The sequence below is a fragment of the Danio rerio genome, chromosome 15 (genome assembly GCF_049306965.1).
Source record: "Danio rerio strain Tuebingen ecotype United States chromosome 15, GRCz12tu, whole genome shotgun sequence".
Classification (NCBI taxonomy): Eukaryota; Metazoa; Chordata; class Actinopteri; order Cypriniformes; family Danionidae; genus Danio; species Danio rerio.
Genome location: NC_133190.1, coordinates 23,192,492 through 23,215,387, shown reverse-complemented (window position 1 = coordinate 23,215,387; position 22,896 = coordinate 23,192,492). Strand labels below are relative to the sequence as shown.

Genomic DNA, 22,896 nt, shown 5'->3' with positions numbered 1-22,896 from the left:
CTACCCAATAAATATGTTTATTGTTCTTTGAATTGTTCTGTTATAGGGCTGTGTGTTTTAGGAAAAATGTCTAATTGTGTGTGTGTGTTTTTTTTTTTTTTTTTTTGACAGATATTGCAGATTATTTACAATTAAATTCTGTAGTCAAGGTTCAGCTCAATAGTCTGCAAGCAGTAGCAACAATTCAGCGACAGCTCAGCTCTTAAAATGACCTGATTTTGTTCAGTGTCTGTGAGTTTGAAACCAAAATGTTCCCATATTAGCAATGCTGTTTTTCTTTGAAATTAATTTGTCTATTCATAATTCCGAAGCAGGAGACAACATTATCCCACTTGATAATAAATTTAAATGAAATACATTATTATTTTATTGAGGACTTTTTTTGCGCAATTCTGATTGGGCATAATGAAGGTGTGCTCACTCAATTGGCTAGTAAGGCTGTCACACACAAACGGCAGTCACGCATTTGCTCTGGGCAGTGGAAATTAAATAATACATACATATTTCATATCGCAGACTCTTGCGATTAGCTAATTGCAACGTTTCAAATTGTGATTGCAGTTCGATTTCGATTAGTCGCACCCCTTTTCTGTAGGCATTTTTTTCTAAATAGCAACTATAGCGTAGGCTTTTTATAAAATATAAATTAAATATAAAATATAAGTTATTTAAAAAAAATTTTTGTGATTTTTATCTTCTTTAAATTACCACAGTAGAAAGGTAATTTAGTCAAAGGTTGTCAAAATGGAATGTCAAATGTTAAGTCATGCGTGAGTTATTAGATCACCTGGATATTTCATGCCTACTGAACACGCACACACAGTCCATTGCAAGCTTACTAAACATTTGAGAAATCATGATAGTGTGCTATTTCAAACATAAACAACACTGTTTCTGTGGTAACTGTCCATTTATGTGAATGTGCAGATGTGTGTAGGCGTTCCTTTCTCTCTCAGAATATAACTCTACATGTGTTACATTTCTCACTGACAAGTGATGCATTATTTTTTGTTCTGGCTGATAACAACTTGATAACCCCTAGGGTGCAGTTGTGTACACGATCAGTTCGACCAAAGTGTGTTGTGTTGCAGCTTGAAAGGCTTGATGTTCATGAATCTAATGATTTCTGTGCAGTTGGTGCCCTAGATAGTCCAAACGGAGGGGTGTAGTTCACCGTTAACATTCCTGCTGCAGTAAAACATGCTGTAGCTTGCTGGAACACGAGTCCTGATGGAGTTTGATTTTTTTTTTTCAATTGGAAAATTTGAGGTATAATATGAAGGCTGCTGGGTGATGTCACTTGCATTTATCTTTTGTAAGTGCAACCTTGTTTTGTCAAGAGCTTTTCAGACATAATTTGTTTCTGTACTTCAGGCAGCTATGTACGCATTCAGAAACAGAACAAGGTTAGATGCTTTTTATATTAATCTCTTGTAGTCCAGACTACAAGTGCTGGTCACATGTTATGGCTGTGGTTTATTGAAGCATATAAGAATTACATATGGACTGCATAAGTTACTGAAATCTCGAAAGGACAAAGGGTCGTCCCATCGCTTCTATTGACACATGAATCAGTTAAATCCCTTGATGTCCTATGGAGAAATTTGGCCTGGGGATTTTATTTTGGCTGAGCTTTTATTTTTAGGAATGAAAAGCTTATGGTCAGAGAGGAAGCTGTGCTGTGGCATATCTCTTCTCGCTCCTCTTTGTTCTTAGAGCGTCTCTGGTCTGTCTTTCATCTCTTCTGATATCTGTGAGCTGACTGAACTGTAGACTTGTTCTGACCTTTTTTGACATCTATTTAGTCTCTTTCTTATCTTCAGCCTTTTATCACTTCCTTTTAGATTCTGAGTAATAGGATGTTTTAGCAGTCTTTGATTTAGATTGTTCATTTTCACCCACAATATTTTCTCTAAAATTATTGAAATGGTTCGTTCAAAATGCACATTTAGATATACAGTAAAAGACTTAAAAACAGCGGGTAAAATCACCCAGAAAGGCACCCCCTACTCCAATAATAGTGATGCAGTAATATAATAAAGAAAAATACAGTAATAATTTTGAAGCATAAATACTGAGTATAGATTAATTTAGTCTTTTAAGGAAGATTTTAAACTATTGATATAATTTGATACAGATTGTTGATTTTTTTTTTGGGGGGGGGGGGGGTGGGCAGTATTTGCTTTGTACTAATTATTTAGAATACATAATTGTACAAATATTTCACATGTGGTGTAAAACAAGTTAACAGGCAAGTGTTTAAAAACAAAATTGGTGTGCTCATGAGGCTTGATTCAATGGTATAATAATAATAATAATAATAATAATAATAATAATAATAATAATGATGATGATGATGATGATGATGATGATGATGATTATTATTGTTATTATTATTGTTATCATTATTATTTTATACAGTAGTCAACAATTGAAGTGGATCAAAAACATTTTTCAAAATAGTTATAATGCAAGAATTGTTGTTGTTCAATAGTTTTTGGACAAATTTGATGAAAGGTTTCAAATGGTGACTACAGTATACAGTGTTTCCCAAACATATACTTAACTTGGGTGGGCTGCATAGGTATTTTAACGGTAACCCAAGCATATTTAGTGATAAATATCTATCTATCTATCTATCTATCTATCTATCTATCTATCTATCTATCTATCTATCTATCTATCTATCTATCTATCTATCTATCTATCTATCTATCTATCTATCTATCTATCTATCTATCTATCTATCTATCTATCTATCTATCTGTCTGTCTGTCTGTCTGTCTGTCTGTCTGTCTGTCTGTCTGTCTGTCTGTCTGTCTGTCTGTATATATGCTTGTATATATGTATGTATGTTTATATCTGCTGGAAGGTTGAACTCCTGTAATCCTTTTTTGTTTCTTACTTTACTCTGATTTTGTTCAAAATTCTGTTTGTTCTTCAAATATATAAACATACACTGTAAAATCCCAAAATTTAAGGTAACTCAAACCGTTTAAGGAAACCAATTGCAACAAACCATTTGAATTAAAAAAACTAATCTATGTGAGTACTGTGAACTTACTCCATTTAAGTGGAAGTCATGAGGTATTTCATTAACTCATTGTATTCAACACTGAGTTCAAAACTCTTTTCACATAAGTAGTATTAACTTTCAGTAAATTTTGAGTTAACTACACTCATTTCATTTGATAAAGTTGACTGTTGGGTTTTACAGTGTACCGTATATATCAAACTACATGAGGTCAGATTAACCATTACTGTGTAATAGACTGAGATTTGAGCGTTCAGTGTGCTGTTGTTGGCTGCTGTTTCCTTTACTTTGAACATTTGGAGAAAAGCTGAAGGGCTCGCAGTTAAAAAGTGGCATTTATTAAACAGAGTGCTGACAGTAAAAGCAGTGCTTCTTTGAAAGGTTTGTTGTGGGAACGGAAAAAAGGCATGAGCCCAGAACACCTCACCTACTGAATACACTGCTATTCTTCCAAAACCACATAATGAAGGGATCAGTGACACGCAGTATCATTAGTTACTGAATGGACAAGTGGATGTTTGTGAGATGACACTGAGAGCCAAGTCTTCCTGAATAAATAATTTATTTTCAGTTTTCACGTTAAACATTGAGTAAATTGATATAGGAACAATTTAACTGATTGTTATTAGAAAAAGGGTGCAGTGTTAAATAGCATGGTAGAACAGTTTTTCTAAAATCCCAAACTTCAGTTTTATTATACATTAGTATATTTTATAAAAGGATGATGTTAGTTAGGACTGTGCAATAAGACAATACATATTGTTTAGACAAAATTAAAAAGTGTATAGTTTCATTTTATGCTCTATTGATTAATTTTTTACAATGTGTATTGTGCATATGTTTTACAGTAATACGTTTTCATAATTTATACTAGGGCTGCATGATCCTGGAAAAATCTAACATTACAATCTATTGTTATTATGTGATATATATTGCAATATGGGGCGACACAGTGATGCAGTAGGTAGTACTGTCGCCTCACAGCAAGAAGGTCGCTGGTTCGAGCCTCGGCTGGGTCAGATGGCGTTTCTGTCTGGAGTTTGCATGTTCTCCCTGTGTTCTCGTGGGTTTCTTCCGGGTGCTCTGGTTTCCCCCACAGTCCAAAGACATGCGGTATAGGTTAATTGGGTAGGCTAAATTGTCCATAGTGGATGAGTGTGAATGTGTGTGTGTGTGGATGTTACCCAGAGATGGGTTGTGGCTGAAAGGGCATCCGCTGCGTAAAAACGTGCTGGATAAGTTTGCGGTTCATTCTGTTCTGCTGTGGTGCCCCCAGATTAATAGAGGGACTAAGCTGAAAAGAAAATGAATGAATAAATATATCGCAATATGAATACAATTTCACCAGATGACTAAAATATGGTAAGGATTGATCATTTTTGATTGATTGAAATGATTCTGTTGGAGAGTTCATCTGCGTAAAAACTAATAAACACTTTAAAATACAATAAATACAATAAAGAAAAAGTTACAATTGAAACAGTGTTTTTTTCATTTTCCAAGTAATTTATTTAGTATTGTATTTAGGTACAATAATTGAATAATAAAAATAAAAATAATACAATAACAATTAATCGTTACATTTTCTAATGGTACAATCTCTTATGGCTAAATACTTTTAAAGTCCTCATACAGTCACAGACTTCAAAAACACATCATCACTTATAGAATTATAAGGTTCTATCTGACATTTTTGTCAAAATTGAGTTATTGACATATTCTTAATAAATGACAACTTATTATGGGATGTTTTTTCTAAGTTGTTTACGTTTTAAGACTTTTTATAAAAAAACAAAAAAAACAAATGCTACACATACTGTTTACTATATAAAGTGCAAAAATTTGAAGTATAATATCTCTAAATCATTCAGAACACAGATAGAACCTTATAATTCCAAGGTGACGACATGCTAATGATACATTATAATCCAGACTCAACATTGCAAATCCTTTGATGTGACTATTACGAATGATCACACTTCGATATCGATGCTGAAACGAAATATTGTGCTGCCCTAATTTATACATTATGTGCACAGTATTACACACCATTATAGGGACTTAAACATGGAAACAAAAAATAAGAAAGATTCTATCTTTAAAAGTCCTATGTTTGTATTTTGCACTTTATTTAACAATATATTTACGTATATATATATATATATATATATATATATATATATATATATATATATATTTTTTTTTTTGGACCTGTAATCGTCAGTTTTTACACAAGATCATATACACATCATCACAAGTGAGAAATATAATCACATACGAATAGTATACTTTAAAATGTAAGAAAGAAATAGTACTTTACACAAAGTCCATATGTAGAAGCTATTAATTCATTGAATTTTCAGAAATGGTACTATATCATGATATATGTCGTTATCAGGATATGAGGTGACTTATATCGGGATACGAGATTTTTGTAATATTGCCCATGTGTGTGTAATTGTTTTTGTGGTGTTCAAGGGTATGTTACTCAGACTTGCTACTCATTTCATGCACTGCATTTGGCTACTAGATATTAGTGAAGTAGGTATATTTAGACAAAGAGAGTGAGATGAAGGATTATCACCTAAGAGGTAATAAACTAAGATAAATATGACAACATACATGCACTGAATGAAACTGAGCCATATTTAGAGAACAAGGGACTCGTTTATGAAGATGTGTGTAAAATGAACCTACATGTCAATATAAGAACTTTCAAACATTCACAGTGAATGCTTTATAAGGTATTATTGCTCTTACACAGACACAAACACACACACACTTGTATGCTGCATGTAGTTTGCGAGGACTCCATAGACAGCATGTACTCTATACTGTAAAACATGCTTATTATATTGCTTTACCCTACCCCTATCCCCAAATCAAACCCTCATAGGAACCATGTGACAAATTTTCAATATCGAAAACCCCATTAAATATGATTTTTTAATGCATTTTGATTTACAAGGACACAAGGCATGTCCTTAAACAACTTTAACATGGTCATATCAGTTTCATACCCATGTCATTATACAACTTGCCCTTGTAAACCACAAAAAAAATACACACACACTTGTATATGTGGTTTATGAGGACTCCATAGGCATCATGTATTCTATACTGTGAAAAATGCATATTATATTGCTTCACCCTACCCCTATCCCTAAATCCACAAGGCATGTCCTTTTAACCACTTTAACAAGGTCTTTCCAATGTCATACCCATGTCATAATACAAATTTGCCCTTGTAAACCACAAAAACAAGCACAAAAACATTCTCTCTCTCTCTCTCTTTCTAAATGCATCCCACTTTAAAAATCCCACTTAACATAAAACAACAGCAGCTTTAACTCCACCTTATAGAATTGCTATATCTTTTTGTTGTTTAACAAAATGTGAGAAGTTACATTTTGAAATATCCTCCAAAAATAGAGATTTCTTTTTAAATTTTTGCCAATTTCCCATAACAACATCCGTTGTTGTACCAACCACAAAGCAAAGTGCCACCACTTTTATTTATTGACTTTTTTATGTTAAAAAATCAAGTATTTATTGATGTTTTTGCTGCAGCTTCCGAGCTCTCCTTTTTTTGCCAGTCTCTATTACCTCTGTCGCTGCAGCATTCACAATGTCTCTTACTCTTGCTTGATCAAGCTTCCCAGGCTTAATGGGGATTTCTGAAGATTTATGTAGGGCTGTAGGAAGAATCTCACTGGAGGATCTGTGGTGCCTTCAACAGGAATTTTACTGCTGTTCTGCACCCATATCCCATGTGTCCCGGGGCAAGACTTGAGTGCTCCTCATGTCTGCTCCAGTGAGTCCCATCCAGGCTCTGCTAAATTAACTAGAGCCCTTCAACTGACATGGTGCCTGTCCTTGTCCTTCTGTGGGCTCGCTGAAGAGCCGGCTGGCTGCTTTGGATAAACATAAAAATCCTTAATGAAGGCTAAGTGAGCAGTACTGCTGTGTGTCACGGCTCGGTGACAGTGAGCTTCAGAGACTTATATCCTAAACTGTCCCTCAGGAGAGAGAGATGGAGGACAGATGGATGGATCTTGTCTTCTCATGTCCAGACAGTAGCATGTGCGTTCTTCACCACACTGTCTCCATAGATTTGGTATTAAAGCTAATGTTCATTAAAGCAGAGGACATTATATGCAGCTTATTGCAGATACATCATGATTGACATGTTTCATATTATATGTACTTTATTTATGCTGTCCTAGGCATTTCTTCGGAGTATAATGTTAACTGAGGCTGTCAAGTTTCATAAAGAAAAGGAGTTAGGAATTAACATTTTTAATCAATGACAGTCTTCGCCTCCAGTGAGCTATTAATCACTGCAACTAGATTATTCAGTCAGTAAGCTGGCTGAATACTGGATCATTATGCTTTTTGAATCAATCGTTCAGATCAGTTGATTCATTATTAAGACTCAATTCAAAAGAACAGAGGCTCACAAACTTTCATGTGACATCACATCAACATTTTGGTGGTTCATTTAGTATCATTCCTGTTTAAAGGTTAAAGTCAAAGTATACTACGGGTTTTGCTAGCATGCATATGCAACACAATGTAAATAATATACATACTATACGCTGTTGCACTTGTGCGCCCAAAACTTTTTCTAAGGTGCACCAGAACAAAAGTTAGGTGCACCCATTTTTTTCACATTTAACCCAGCAGTTTAAAAAATGCTATCCATATAGGCAATATAGACTTGTAAATGATTAATTATCTGGTCAACTTAAAGTTCTTTATTTAAAGCACAATTCTACAAGAACAATAAATTACTACCGCTCTCACTATCTCTGGTTTAAACTAGGGATGCTCGTATTGACCATTTAACCCAGTGGTCACCAAACTTTTTTTGCATAAGAACCCTAACTTCTTGCTGAAAGGCAAGATCTATCCATTAAAAAAAAGACAAAATAATAAAGCTTTATTTCCATTAGCATGTTCAGCGTATGACATTAATTTTAACATTTTGTACTATGTAAAAATTGTGGGGTGTGGTTGTTAGGTTGCTAGGTGACTATCAACCGTTTTTTCAGAGGATGACTAGCTGACAAAACATTGCTGTCTCTAATACAAGTTTTATTTATGGAGAAAATTACAAAGCATTGCAATATTTGGGTGTTCTGTGTTGGTATGAGATAATCAGTCTACTGAAATGTGTATATTCCATACAAGCTGAAGCTGATCAATCAGTTTTGTGCACCTCCATTGGAAATAACAAACTTGTGCAAACTCTAGAAGAGACACAATATGCAAACGGCCCCTAAAAGGCTGCCGTCATTTGCGATCTCCAGCAGTTGACCTTTTTGCACAGACATGGTGGATGAACCTGGTTTGTTGACAAATAGGTTGCGGATCTATTCCTTGGGATTTCGTGGGTCCTTCACTGGGCCTTTTCCCCCTAGCAAAGAAACTTTCCAAAGACGTCTGTTTTTTGCTAATTTTTCTGCTTGTGGGTTAAATTTGGCGTGCTCAAGTGATCGAGATGTAACCGAGAGAATACAGTTAGTTTTTCAAAATAAAGGATTTTTCAGAATAAAAGATCATTCAGACTCAGATATTAAATAAAATGGAAATGATTAATGATTTCTTTTGCGATCCGTTACCAATTGATCCATGGATCAGTAACGCTCCGTAGATCGGTGGTTAAGGACCACTGCTCTAGAGCCTTGGTTCATCCAAACAACTAGCACTCAAATTACACCAATTTGCAATAACAGAAAATTCTATTCTGAGGTGTTTGAGGAAGACAGAGAACTTTTATTGCCCTTAGCTTATAGTAAGAAATTGTTAAGACATTTAGCAAAGTTAGAAGTTTATAGTACTCATATGCTCAGCACCTGTGTTCATGCAACATGGAGTAAACTTTGGAAAGCTATGCCTTTGGCTGTGTCATCACGATATGCTATTGTGTCAAAAATGTAAGTATATTTTGGGTCAAGCTTTGGGTCACAGTTCTGCGCATGCAGAAATTGAATGGATACAATTCATTATAAAGTACTTGGATAATTCAAAAAGTACAGTTTCAAAGTAGGCATTGTTTTAATGAAGAAAATGTGCTCTGAATGTGTCTTTTGTTGGGCTCATGCCTTTACATGATATGAATTCACAGGTCAGAGTTCAGCTAACCTGAATTTTGGAATGCAGTGAAGTGTGAAATAACTTTGCATGAGCTCACTTTTCCAGCTTCAGTTTCAGCGTTTGAATAGAAGTCGAGGGAATGAAAGGAGTAGTGTGATATTGACAAGAATAAAATCTCTTTATTTTAGGGGAATTTGTTTGATTGCGATAATTAAATTATATTGGCCCCTTGGCATGTTTTGGCCCTTTTACTCACACTTATCCCTGATGTTTAATGCCTTGTCTTGTGTCTAAACAAAGGGCACCAATGTGAGTTTACAGACCAACACACAAAACAGCAGGTGTCAAAGCTGCATTTAAAAATGACGCTGTTTTTTGTTTTTTTGTTCGTTTGACGTGCCGTGTTAAAAACTGGCCAATCAGTAAGTTTGGCAATTTTATTCATGTGCCTTGAGCTGTTGAAGTTACAGTAAAACATGACTTGGTGGCGCTCAAGCCCAAACCTGTCTAGCTGAACACACTGGAATTGCAGATTACATAGTATTTGATCGTAAATTTCATTTCATTTTCTTTCATGGCTTGTAACTTTTTCCTCAAATTTAGCTAGGTGCTTGTGTGCTGTATAGCAGGGATGCTCATGCGCTTATGTGATAAATACCGAATAAAGGATGATGGTGACTTCTTATGCAGTGCCAACATGTGTACAGGGGTATTTCTGGCTTTCAGTAAGTACCATGTAATTTCAGGGAGTGATTTTGCACGTTTACTCTGCTTATGGACCCTTTACAAGACCTTAACAAGTTTAAGAGTCATCATAATCTTAAATCCTTGAAAGTTTTTAAAATTTAAAATTAAAAAAAAAAATGTTTAAACATTTATATGTATGTACATATGTATTATATCATCTTTGCATCAATGTACAAAAAGCAAATTACCAATTATGTGAGGCATTTGTAATGCAGCGTCTCTTGGCAGGACAGTAAATGTGACGTTTTTCTCTCTTCTGGCTGCCGTTATCAGTCTCACACATTTTTTTCCTTTTTCTGAAAGTCTTGATAACACCACTGTGGAGTTTTTCTTTTATTATTTCGGCAAATAGAATTGTAAAAAAAATGATTTGTTGTACTCTCCCATTCATTGCGCTCTAAGTTTACCCAACTATGATGACTTCCGCTACTGAGGAAGCTGGAAATGTAAAAAAGGTCCATTGCCAATGAAAATTACTTTGGTATGAATGCTGAAAAACATCTCTGGGAAAAAAATACTGATGATAAGTGCGAGTGAAAATGGTCCCACAGTGCACAAGCCTTTAGGCCTGTCATAGATGAGTAAATCTGGCTCTAAAAACCAGAGTAAGTGGCAGTATGTCATCGACTTACTCAAAGCATTCATTCAAAAACAGATGATTCATTTAGAAACTAAACAAATGACTGCTTTGTTTCATTAGCTCACTCCGTTCATACAAACACTGATTACTTTAGGAACAAAATAGTTTTGCTCCGAGATGCACTGTTTTACTCTGGCTTTGTGTTCAAAATGTTGCTTGCTCAAACTTGAGTGAAAACTATTGTTTAAAATCAATCAATATCACATTTTGATCACACTCATCTGCTGATGTTTAGGTAAAAACAACAGTTGTCTGTGGGATGTTACTTAAAATATTTAATATTTTATTGATAACATTAAAACATAGTTAAAGGTCCAGGCAACGCAGTGGCGCAGTAGGTAGTGCTGTCGCCTCACAGCAAGAAGGTTGCTGGTTTGAGCCTCGGCTGGGTCAGTTAGCGTTTCTGTGTAGAGCTTGCATGTTCTCCCTGTTGGAAAAGTTGGCGGTTCATTCTGCTGTGGCGACCCCTGATTAATAAAGGGACTAAGCCGAAAAGAAAATAAATTAATGAATGAGTTAAAGGTGCTGTATGTATGTTTTTGACATTTCTAAAGCATAAAAATACATAATATGTTTGCAGATGCTTAACAACATGCTAAGTGAACATTCCTGTTTATCTGAAAAACAATGCTGAAGTCCATTATTCTGCTTTAATTATTCTGTTAGTCAGTTAACGTCTGTCTTTGATTGGTCTCTTTAACATGCCTAATGCAAGTTTAGCCAATTATATTTCAGCACTGCAGGTTGCCTTGGTAAAAAAAAAAACGTGCATTTCATTCTTTTAGTCATGAAGGCTCTCAAAGTATGCATCTGTGATGGACAGTAGCAGACTCCAAAATGAGACACAGATTCAGAGTTCCTCATGAGGTGGTTATTAATTAGCAAATAACTTGAATTTTACGAACATAAACATTAGGTGAGCAGGTTACATTGTAACCCCCGTGCCCTAACAACATGCTACATGATGAGATACACAGTGATAAGCAAATTGACTATTTGCATCAGACGAAAATCAAATACAGCCATTCAGAAGCACAGAATAGTGCATATACTGCACTCCAGCAAAATGGTAAGGTTTATAATTTAATCAATACATTCTAAACTTCTACATTATACAGTACAAATACATTGAATTTTAACATTATTAAATACAGATGTTGAATCACTGATATGTCTTGCTTGTACCGAGTCATAATAGTTAAATTTCAAACGACTTATTTTATTTTCAAGATCTGAGGTAGAGGTCTGCATTCCATAAACTTCCAAATAAAACACTGTAGCATAAAGGAACTCTGGTGTAATTTGAACAGGAGCGGGCGGCCTAACTATATAGCGCTATCGAGAGAAAGAGTGTGTGCTCCTGTGTGTGTGTCGCTTCTAATAGGCTAATTGGACTGTAACATCCACCTGGGTGTTTTTTGGGAGGCCTATTTAATCGCTATACATTCTTCTGTGGCCCAATATGTATAGAAATAATGGTGATATGATATATGAAAGACCATCGGTAGTTGTCAAATATATTGAGTGGATATGTTTGTAAATCTGACTTTGAAAGAGTCAGTGCCTCACCAGCCACAAACCTCACAGCGCGTCATGCGGCACTCATTTCCCATCACAAAGGGGCAAACAAAACTGACTTTTAGCTTACGATCCTTGCACAGCCTACACTTTTATCTGTTATCTCTCTCTTTTAGTAGTGCCCAATTTTAACATGAAAACCGGATCTAAATTTAGTGGGTACAGTTTGATAGGGTAGAAAACGGGCGAGTCATGCAGCGGGTGAACAATGACCGAATATATTGCTGGAGCTGTCAAGTCCGGTTAAAATTACAGTCCCGCGCAGATCTCTAATCTGAGGTGAACTTTCTGTTGCTGCTTTCAGTAGTATGGCAATAAATATTATGTAAAATGGCATTCAAACTCATACTGTTAGCATCAATACTAAATAAGCACATGTGAGGTGATCATTGTCAGTTTGTCCTGTTGTCCTACTGCAAGAAATAGAAACCATAACTAAAATATACAATTTCAGGTGATGGTTAGAACAAAAACTTCTTTTAATATAATAAATAATTCTTCTATTGCGTGCTGTTGCTTTTATTTAGAACACGTTTTAAATTCTTTAGGCTTCATAGTCAGTAGGGATGTAACGGTATTGTAAATACCGTCATACCGCAATATTAATTTTTTTCGATATTACCGAAGTCGCATGACTCGGTAAAACTATAGGTCTTCTGAGAAAATTTGCTCAGGCGAATGAAGCGAACGGGAGGTAACGAAAACTACAATTGCCATCAGCCCATGCTTGACCATCATCCCTTGCGGTCTGTTGTTGCTACAGATCCAGTAATGCGGAAATGGAGTGTGCTGCTAGAAGCGGGGATGAAAAGAGCTGGAAAACTCTAAAGCAGGTCGCACACCAGAAGCGCCGCTCGGCGCCGCGACACGGCGCGTACATGACAGATTAAAGTATTGCACACCAGACGCGCACATTCGAATGATATTTAACATGAAACTAATCAGATGGCGCTCTGTGGCGCGGCTGAAAAATGAACTGCGTCCTGAGCCGTCGCCGGGCGCCGCCGACAGCCGCCGACTTGCGGCGCCGGTGTGTGTATCCTGATAGAAACCTATGATTAGAATTCTAAAATACGTGGCGCTGCGCGGCGCGCCGCCGAGCGTCGCTTCTGGTGTGCGACCTGCTTTACACGCACATTTCAGTCCTGCATTATCTCCGTGTAAGTTCAGACTTCGCAAGTTTGATCAAGGCTGCAGTCTCTTCTTCTCAGTTTGATATGGAAAAGCAGATTATACCGAGGACACGGGTAAATCTTCAAAGGGAACAGTGTACTTTATAACTTCATTCACATCACCCTGGCTTCGTTGTTTCACTTTCTCAACAATAAAATGTAAACATGATTTAAGGAACTGCCTATTTTCATTTTAATATTAGCAACTTAGACAGCAGAAATGTTGAGGCGCCGTGCTGCATATATGAGCGTCATCTTCACTGTGTGGATATTTATAACAAAACGGAGCCGATAACAACTGCCTCCTTTCAATTTCAGTGAAAATACGAAACACAGCCTCTCTTTTGCTGAATATCAGTTTTAAGAATCGATAATGGCCATTTTAAAAGTATAACATACAATAAGTTTTTACATTATAGCAAATAAAGGCGATCAGTCAATATACAGAATGTACGTGGTTACATTAATCATTAACTTATCTTTGCGCTCAGCCAAAACACGTTACCTGAGAACAAGTAATAGATTCCAATGCCCAAAGTCAGGGAATATGTCGTTAGATAAAGACAACAAGATAAATGAAATATCCCGTTTAATAAATATAGTGAGATTAGATCCAGCGGGAGATGCTTGATGAGAAGTCCGACTAGCAGAGCTCTCATCTGGGTAGATGGGCTGAGTGTGATTAAATGTTGAATGTGATGAGTTTTCAACAATACTAAATTGAAACTTTATTTTTTTACATGGTTTAATAATTTTTTGTTATTAAAATTGAAGTTCCTGTTTCAAAGCTTACAGATAGATGGCTAATTTGTATGTCATTGACACTTTTGGCACTTTTTTGGAGTATTTTCATAAGTTTTGTTTTTTCCTGTAAATGATTTAATAAATACCGTACCGTGACATTCATACCGAGGTATTACCGTACCGTGAAATTCTGATACCGTTACATCCATAATAGTCAGGCTTACTCCTGTTGATGTCATCAATCTGGCAACCTGCGCTTGCGTGTGTTTTTAACCAGCCATGCAATACGACATTATGACATTATGACATTATTGTAGACCCCTTTGTGTGACTGACCCCTTTGGTCATAAAAACTATGATATGGTTTAAAATGCCTATTTTATTTTCACCAGCATATTAAATAGTGGGAAAGGTAGTTTGATCTAAACTAGTCAATGATAAATCTGCTTTGTAACAGGTGCTCTATAGGCCTCACACACTCCGCATTAGCATTGTGCACACATCATATGCATGAATATTTGATTACTTAGATGCAAAAACACCTCTCTTCAGATCGTCAGAGGAGTTCAGCTACAGGACTCGACCAAACAGGCGCCTCTGCTCTCCTTGGAGGCATCTGAAAAAAAGTATGCAAGCTCAAGCTTTCGTGGTTCCTCTGGCCCTTGAGGCGAACAAAACCACCATAGCTCATTTCGGAGAAGGCACTGATATGATTTTAGGCAGATGGGAGCCTTTAGGGCCCTAATGGCTGATGATAAACACTAAACCCACCCTTCATCCCATAGGGCATGTACAAATTCAAGTCCATTAAATTTGGCCCGCAACACCTGCCAGGGGAGCAGCTTTATGCACTTAGGTTTGTTAGTGCTGGGTCTCTATCTGTTTGTTTTGTTTTTTTGAGCTATTGATCAGCGGCTCACCACCTATGACTCTCTCTGACCGATGTATGGGCCACCAGACATTAACATTAATTTTGAATGCACAGTTTAAGCGACTAGCGGCAGAGACCTGACCATTAGCACGAGCAGCCCATGTAGCTCAGGGCTTTGTTATTTGGCTTTACTACTGCACCGCCATGCAAAAAGCTCCAGCACCCTCCATGAATAATTGACAAACAGCCAGAGACCATTAAGCCGCTCCTCCAGAAGGAAAGCTCCGCATGACCTTACAAATGCGTGTGTTTGTGTACTTGCAACAAGGCGAGAAAAGGCCAGCATGTTTGTTTGAAAGATGCAAAAAAGTCCACTCTCTACGTGATATATGTGGCTTCTGCTGTCATATAGCTGCTGCTGTCGAGTAAAGGATGTGGCAGTAGCCGTGTTAAATGATCTCTTTCATCTCTCTAACCCGGCTGCTTATAGACAGCGCAGTGATTTGTGTTGCTGTTGGAGCAGTTACTGTACATATGGGCCGTGGGCGGAGAACAAACATTCAATATACTCCAGCTTCTATGGGAAATGTGGGATTATGAGAAAGTTGTTCTTGATTAAATGTGTCGTTCGGCTGAGACATGGTCTAGCGGCTGGCACGTGTGCTCGTACACATGTGGGCGATGTGAGTTCAATTCTGGCTCCCATTGTGTCCTTTTTTGTTCCTTTCATCATTTTTACACCTTTTTTGGAAAATGAAGTGGCAAAAAGACCAAAAATAAAACGAGGAAATTGGTGTAATGCAAAGACATTTTTATGGCAAGATTTATTTAAAATTAAGGTTGTGTTATTGATTGTGTACATTAAAGGGCTCCTATTTAATCCTTTTTCAAGTTTTAATGTCTCCAGAATGTGTCTGTAAAGTTTCAGCTCAAAACACCCATCATATTATTTATTATACCTTTTGTTGCCCGTGCCTTTGATACTAGTTCTCCCTGCCCACCATTCCCACGTGCCTGTCATTCTGTGTTCACACCATTCGTGGCACACGCAGATAATATTTGAGTTTACTCGCTCCATTCGCGTGTCACAATCCGCTTTATTTGTCAAAATCCCCATAATCCGCGTGTCAAATTTGCTTCAGAACAGTCACGGATTCGCGTCATGAGCAGGGCTTCTGTCTGCTCAGTGATTGTAGCTTCGTTGCTAAATGGCTAACATGGGTTTTATTGAGAAAATGTTTGTTTATGTGCTTTTATGAAGGCTGAAAAACAGCATTGATACGTTTGGAGCAGTGGCTGAGTCCACTAGATCCTTTCAGAGGTGCGCCCAGCTCTGTGAGCTTATCTACTCTTAACTTAAACTAGATGATGGAGGCTTTCAGCGGTGCTTCTGACTGAGCCAATCCCAGTTTGATAAAATGTTGTCGGTGTTGGCTGGAGGGTTTCCCCCGGGACACCAACAACAAGGCCTACGTCACAATCATGCCCCCATAAGAGAAAGCTCCTGATTGGTTAACGTGGCGCGAATATCCGCTGAAGTTCAGATTTTCCAACTCAAACAGGTTACGCGTTAAGAGTCAAGCGCGCAAAACGTTTAATTCGGGTTGCGCTCTTCACGCATATCACGCCATTTACACTGCGCCATTGGCGCAATTCGCGCCGCAGTATGTCTATTCGCACCTTTGCATTGACTTAACATGTAAATCACTCACGCTTGACACTTTTTCCGCGTCTGGTGTGAACACAGCATCAGAGTATCCCTCAATATCCGGCTCGGCTGCATCAGATAAACAGCACAATGACAGACATGAAAGAAGCAGATCTCACGTAAAGTTTGTGAGAAATACTACAGTAAGAACTTTACCAGTGATTATTTGATGTATTTGTTGTGGAGTTTATTCAAGCCTTTCTGCAACCATGAGTCACACACAATGTCGCTACAAAATTCACGCACGCACACAGACAGCGGACACACAAACACACATTTAACTTTGCACTGTAACAGGATACACTTTAATATGCACTATTAACAAATTAATATTTGTTATATTATTGTACAAAATAATCCTGATTTAACATCCACAAAACAAGATTAAAGTATCTTTTGTAATTTTACAGACATGCGACTGTAGTGATAAAGTAAATACAGTTAAATAGCTGTAATTTATTACAAACACACACTGTTTTTAAGAAAACTCACATTTAATGATGATTGATGATCATAGAGAGCTAAACAGATCTTTTAATCCCAGTTGCTTTGTGCACATCCTTATATGATAATACGTGTTACTACGGAGACATGTTAATGCGCGGCTGTCTATCAATTCGGTTGGCGGGAAAACCACACTCCTATGTCACGTTACGATCTGCCTCAAATGGGAGGGATTTGGATCCTATTAGAAAATTTAAAAAAAAGACACTTATTGTCTTTATATCACCCCAATATGACTGAACACACTATACTTACACACAGTTCTGTCCAAACAGCTTACAAAATATGATTTTTATTGTAGGTGACCTTTAAAGTTAGGCCTGCAATGTATTGGATATTGCAATATGAATACATTTTCACAATGAATGAATAGCTCTATTTTGCAGTTTTCTGGGGAGTCTAACATTATTCAGGTGCAATAAAAACAACACAAAAAAAGAAGTTTTTTTTTTTACATTGGCATTGTCTCGTTTCTAGTCCAAATATCGAACAATCATTACATCAAGTAAAAATATTGTGTTATTTTCACCTTCAAAAGAAATAACGCATAATAATTCAAATGATAAAGCAGTGACTCTACAAATCACATGTTCTGTAGCTCCTTTTCAACTATATTTTAGACTCAACATTGAATATCTTGCGATATGACTATTGCACATTGCGATATCGATGCTGAAAGGATATATTCTGCAGCCCTAATTAAAGCTTTCTAATATTACGGAATAGTTCACCCAAAGATGAAAATGTACTTATCATTACTCATCCTCAAGTTGATCCAAACCTAAGAATAGATATTTTGAAGAAAGTTGGAAACATGTAACCATTGACTTCCATGGTATATGTTTTTCTATTATTGAAGTCAATGGTTACAGGTTTTCAGCTTTCTTCAAAATATCTTCTTTTGTGCTTAACAGAAGAAAGAAACTGAAAGTGTGTGTAAATAATGACAGAATATTTGTTTTCAGGTGATCTATCCCTTTAAGGAGAAGTGTGTTTTATTAGTGCCAAGTTGTTATTATGCTAAAATTACATTTTCATGTATCATTTGCTACACTGTAAAACCAAACAGTCAACTTTATCAAATGAAATGATTGTAGTTAACCCAAAATTGACTGAAAGTTAATTTTACTAATTTAAAAAGAGTTTCGAACTCAGTGTTGAAAGTAATGAGTTAAGTAAATACCTCATTACTTCACCTTAAATGAAGTAAGTTCACAGTACTCACATAGATTGCTTTTTTAAATCTAATGGTTTGTTGCAATCAATTTCCTCAAACATTTTTTTTTGAGTTGCCTTAACTTATTGGGTTTTACAGTACTCAGCTGCTTTGAGTCCTCTTCATTTATTGGGTTTTACTGTGCTCAAAGTGCTTATTTTACTCAATGTATTAAGTTCACAGTACTCATTAGGATTAGCTTTTGAACTTAAATGGTTTGTTGCAGTCAGTTTCCTCACAGTTTGAGTAACTTTTTGAGTTTTACAATGTAATTGTAGTTGTTGATATTGTAGTACTACTAATAGCTTCACATCAAGTGTTGCTTGCTAAGCAAGTCAAACATAACAAAAGAGAACCTATTTTTATATCTATTTTTATATTTCAGTTGTACGTCTATATTTTGTAAATACAACTCAAGGAATTAAGAGACAATTTTTATATTAACATTTTATTTATTTGGTTTATAGATAGACCCATGATAGATTTGTCATCAATACGTTGATTACAATTAATACTTGAATTACAGAAATGCGGATCTTATTTTTAGTTTTTTTATATCATCTTTGAATTATTGAGGTGTATTTTTACACCAACTATTAATAATCTGTTTGCAATTGAGTTTAAATTTGGAAATGGATTCATGTGATTCATTAAATCCTAAAATTAATCACCATATCCTGAAATAAATCAAACAAAAAATAGATATTATGGTAATCATTTATGGCTAAATCAAATTATGATCCTCTGTTCTACTGCCACCTCATCCTACTGTTGTCGGTCATCTTAAATCCGTTCTCTTACAAAGCTTACAGATGCAAATCTCACCTTAAGTGTGTGTCAGTTATGTATCATAATAGGGATTCATACCAGTTAGTGTGAGTGCAGGCTGACTGTGTGTTTTTGGCATGTGTTGGCCATAGCAACTGGCGAACAGAGGATGTTATTTTCTAGAGAATGGCATGACGCATCCACTGCCAGGCTGTCAGAAATGTCTTTTCCTCCTATCTGCGTTTACGTGTGTGTGCGCTTGCATTTTTCTGCTTTTCAATGAACGATTTTTTGAGTTTTTCCACTGAAGAAAGTAACTGCGGCAAAGAAAGAAAACAGTCCTCTCTGTCCTGGGAAGCAGTAAATCTATTAATCATGTTGCAGCCCAAGTGCAATTCCAATGTAAATGGATTAGAGAAGTGAAGGACTGCATCAGCCAGGGAGTTGAACAATGAAATGTACAGCAGAGCAGCTTGCCAGTATAAATGGACTTTGTGGTGCCTGGGGAGAGAAGCAGGTCTCTAACGCTGAGGCTGAGGTCGGGGAGGGTGTGTGATGGGAAGGTGAATTCAATAACTCACGGGCCGCTGTTGTTCATGCATTCCAGGAAGAAAAGGACTCGACGTTTTACATTTCAACATTTTTAGATGTTTGTTATTATCTTGGTATTACCTCAAATCTTTCTTTTTTTGTTTGTTTTCATTAAAGGGGTCATTCTTTTTTCTGCTTTTTTACAGTACAGTGTTTCTGTTTGACAATGAGAAAAATCTGCTAAAAGGCTCAAGTTCCCTTCAAACTCTGTTTGTAGCGCTGAGATTTCTTCTCGCAAGGCATGACTAAGGGGATGAGAACTGATCGTTTCACAGGTTTCACAGATCTTAGATTTTGTTACACGTGATTTCTTTCCAAGCTGCTGCTTATATTCACAGAAATAACCAACATTATATAAATTTTATAAACCACTAGTACGGTTATAACAATTGTTTTGTAAAAATTAACATGAGAATAATTTTAATTTGTAAAAAATAATTGTTTTAGTATATCAAACCACCACAAATAATGATGTTCATTTATACATATTGCATGATAAGTTGAAATATTGACACCCAAGGTTATTATAGGTAACGAAAACAAATGTAAAAATTAAATCCAAAATTTAAAAACATTTTTGTTAACTGAAATAAAAATAAAAACGAGAGTTTTTTTTTTTTTTTTTTTAACTAGAACTAACTTAAACTGTATTGTAACTGTATAACGGAAACTAACTAAAAGTTTAGCAAAAACATCATTCGTTTTTATCTATGTAAATGTATTTAATGCAAGCCCACTGTATGCATTTGGAAGAGTCTGTAATCCTGATGCCATTTCCGCGACAAAAACAATGAGAGGACATGACAGCAGCACAGTGACAGAATTAAATACGACCAGAGGAGATACTTGTATTTATTTAACACATTTGTACTAAATTATGTGTTTTATTTTTGTATTAGTGATCCTGATCGCAAACGAATTGTTCTTTTTACCCAGATCTTCTAAGTGAACCAGTTGAACTAGTTCACCAAATCGACTGAAACATTTGAAACGATTCGCATCTCCAGTAAGCACTTCTCCACAAACTACTTACTTTTTAAAATGTCTGATCCATCCCCCACCCCCACCAATTTCTCCAATTCATTCATTAATTAGAACAGTTGCCTCCACAGCCTACATTCACTTCACAGAAATATTTTGTGAGTGTAAAGTGAGACATGTTTATAATGTTTATTTAGAGCTAGCTTTGCCATGATTTATTATTTTATATCTCCACAATGTAGTTTTGACAATGTCAGTCAAAGTCAGGTACACTTTGATTACTGCTTATATTTGAGTTTTTGCTAAGTTTTTAATAATTTTATGATTATTTTCCAGAATTGTCTGTTTATGTACGACTATAGGTGTGATTTTAGTTTTGGTTTGATTTATTTTATAACAAACAAATAAAAAAAAATTATGTTTTCTTGACAATTACAGCTAAAATAATTCGTTTAAAGGTTGCAGTGAAGTGTGTTTCTGTTATTCATCATTTGGCATAATCTCAACTGAAACACAATGAGAGGGCGGGACTTAAAGTAGCTCCTCCTATTTTTGAAAAAAACTGCCAATAGCGTTTGGTTTTTACCACAGCTGGTCGAGCTCAATCCTCAAGCACATCAGATGAAAAGTAAACGAGAAGCGTTTTTGAAGGGGGCGGGGAATGTCAGATAATAGAGAGCCTTTAATTGGACAATATTTAATGAGAAACTTAAGTATGAGGTGATGTGAAAAGCAAGGATCAGGTTTATATCTTCTGCATGCAAATTGTGTCAATTGGAGCACAGTAGCTGTTAGATATCCTTAAAACTAACATACTGAAATCTAAAAAAAAACCTTCCCTGGACCTTTAACAGTTGATCTTAGTTTACTTTTTCTTACTTTCAAGCAACATGTTTTATTTGATAATTTTAGCTACCTTAATAACCCTGGACTTTACGATTATTTTATAAGAAGTGCTGTGCTGTGCTGTCACGACTCTGTTAGTGCTGTTTAAAGAGGCAGGTTGGGTCATTTACTTGGTTTGACATGTGCACATAAAGACACACTCACACTCCTAAGTGTGCCAGCTCGAGTCTTGTTGCTGGTTTGGTGTCATTGTTTGATGTTTTGAGGGATTATAGGCTGAAGGTGTTTTGCAGTGGATCCACACAGCTCTCTGATGTGGGCCGGCAGTGGAGCTGACAATCCCCTGTGTCTTGGCTGAAGAAAGAGATTGAGCATTAGTAATCTGTTTCCCATCTGGAGGCAGTCCTTCTATGAGGGAAGAAATAATAAAACAGGGAACATGGCCTCAGTGACTCTTCGACAAGACTTCAGCTTAAGTCATTTTTCCCAGAGAAGAGAATGAAAAAAAGAATGAATAAACTTGTAATGTGGTGATTATACAGTAGAAGACACTTTACTTATATGGAAATATGTCAGGTGGGATCTGTGGAAACTGTACCACTACAGAAGGTACTTGAAATCAAGAACAAAAGCAAAAATATATGAAAAAAAACATGTTTTGGCTTGAAAAACACATTGCCGTTTTTTTCTTTTATATATTTTATATATTTACTTATTTTGCAGAGTAACATTTATTATATTTATGACCAGAAGTTTATATTATATTATATTATATATTATATTATATTATATTATATTATATTATATTATATTATATTATATTATATTATATTATATTATTCTTCTTAATTGTACTGTAAAATGCAATTGTGTTAATAAGCTATGTACAAGTCAAACAAGACACAACACATTCCCGTGTCCCGTGAAGTGCTTTGAAATGTGCATTTTTTCCCCTGATGTATAATGCAATCTTAACTGAAACATGAAGAGAAGGTGGGATATAGTGTAGCTCCTCCCCTATTTTTAAAGCAGCCAATAGCGTATTGTTTTTATCAATGCTTTGCCATTGAGAGTGATTGAGCTCAAGTGCTTCAATTGAAAAGCAAATGAAAAGGGTCTTAAATGGGGTGGCACATGTCTGAAACTAAAGAGCATTTATTTAGTCAAGATTTCATGAGAAACAGTATATTGAGGTGAAGTGAAAATAATCATTGCTCCATATACCTGTTGGCAGATGTGGCAAACTACAAGTTTTACATGTTTACATCAGTTTTATATCTTTTAAACATGAATTTTGTCACTGTTTTGGAGCACACTAGCTTATCGATCTCTTAAAAATGAACAGTACTGATACTAACATCTATTTGATTTCATGGGACCTTTATTGAAAATTAAAC

General features: G+C 35.9%; 1 protein-coding gene across 5 annotated transcripts in view; it reads left to right on the top strand.

Moving 5' to 3' along the window:
- tpst1 (tyrosylprotein sulfotransferase 1) overlaps positions 1-22,896 on the top strand; it is an 81,756-nt gene that overhangs the window by 24,632 nt on the left and 34,228 nt on the right. The window contains exon 3 of one of the 5 annotated variants that reach the window (XR_012390366.1): positions 4,154-4,819. The gene's annotated coding sequence lies outside the window, so the exon portion shown is untranslated. 5 annotated transcript variants of the gene reach the window in all.